This window comes from the organism of the source record quoted next, unplaced genomic scaffold, assembly GCF_019419815.1.
Source record: "Pyrus x bretschneideri cultivar Hongxiangsu unplaced genomic scaffold, Pyrus_bretschneideri_v1 Contig113, whole genome shotgun sequence".
Lineage (NCBI taxonomy): Eukaryota > Viridiplantae > Streptophyta > Magnoliopsida > Rosales > Rosaceae > Pyrus > Pyrus x bretschneideri.
The window spans coordinates 192,442-193,735 of record NW_025999406.1 but is presented as its reverse complement, the minus strand read 5'-3'; the positions used below and the strand labels follow the sequence as shown (position 1 = coordinate 193,735).

General features: G+C 40.6%; 1 pseudogene; it reads right to left on the bottom strand.

The window, feature by feature from the left end:
- Nucleotides 1–111, bottom strand: LOC125474011 (annotated as a pseudogene).
- Between the last annotated feature and the right edge of the window lie 1,183 nt (nucleotides 112–1,294).

The following is a 1,294-nucleotide window of genomic DNA, read 5'->3' as shown; positions in this document are numbered from 1 at the left end:
AGCCACATTAAGGGGACAAATCTTCAACTTCAAACAAGATGATGGAGAACCTTTCAATGAGTGTTGGGAGCGCTTTAAAGGCCTTTTGTTGCAATGTCCACACCATGGGTTACCTCTTCACTTACAAATGCAAATTTTCTATGATGGACTAACCCAAACATGTCAATCAACTGTTGATAATGCAGCAGGTGGAGCTTTGAAGAAAAAGAATGCTCAAGAGTCATATAACATTTATGAGATGTTGGGATCTAATGCTCAACACAAAGATGTAAGGGGTAAGAGAGTTGGAGTATATGAAACAAGCTCTAATCATGATCTTTCTTTGCAGGTAGCTAACCTAGAAAAGAAGCTTGAATCCGTGCTCAACATGGTGCCAAAAGCAAGTGAAGTGTGTGCCATTTGCAACATACCAAGCCACCTTACTCATCAATGTCCATCTAAGGAGGCTTACCCCGAGTATGTCCAAGAGCAAGTGAACCTCATGAATTCTTACAATCAAAGGCCAAGGAATGATGTGTATTCCAATACATATAACCCAAGTTGGAGAGATCATCCCAATCTTTCGTGGAAGAACAACAATCAATTCCAAAACTTCCAACCAAAACCTACACTTGAAGATACGGTTAAATTGTTAGCCCAAAATACCTTGCAATTCCAACAAACCACCAATAGCACTCTCCAACAACATTCGGCGGCTCTAACCAAAATGGAGACACAATTGGGGCAGATTGCAGATGCCTTGAGCCAAAGAGAGGTTGGAAAGTTTCCAAGCCAACCCGTGATACTCCAAAGGAACCAAGAGCAAGCCAAAGCAATCACTACACTTAAAAGTGGTAAGGTTATCAATAATAGAGTTGGCAATGAAGTTACTAATGAATCTGATCATGTGAATGCAGGGGTTACTCAAGGAGAAAATGAGAAATCAAATGAGGAACCAAGCCATGCTACTCCCTCGTTTGAAGCACCAAATCTTCACAAGGTCGAGAAACCTTACACTCCACCAATACCATTCCCTGGAAGACTTGCCAAGAGCAAGCAGGATAAGTCATTTAAGGAGATTTTTGATATTCTAAGTAAAGTAAATGTTAACTTACCTTTGCTTGATGTCATTAGGAACATACCAGCTTATGGGAAGTTCTTCAAAGAGTTAAACAACTACAAAAGGAAGTATGGACCACATGAGAAGGTAGTGGTGTCCGAGAATGTAAGTGTCGTGTTGCAAAGAAAACTTCCACCAAAGCTCAAGGATCCAGGAAGTTTTTCTATCAACATCACCATAGGAGACAAGAAGGTA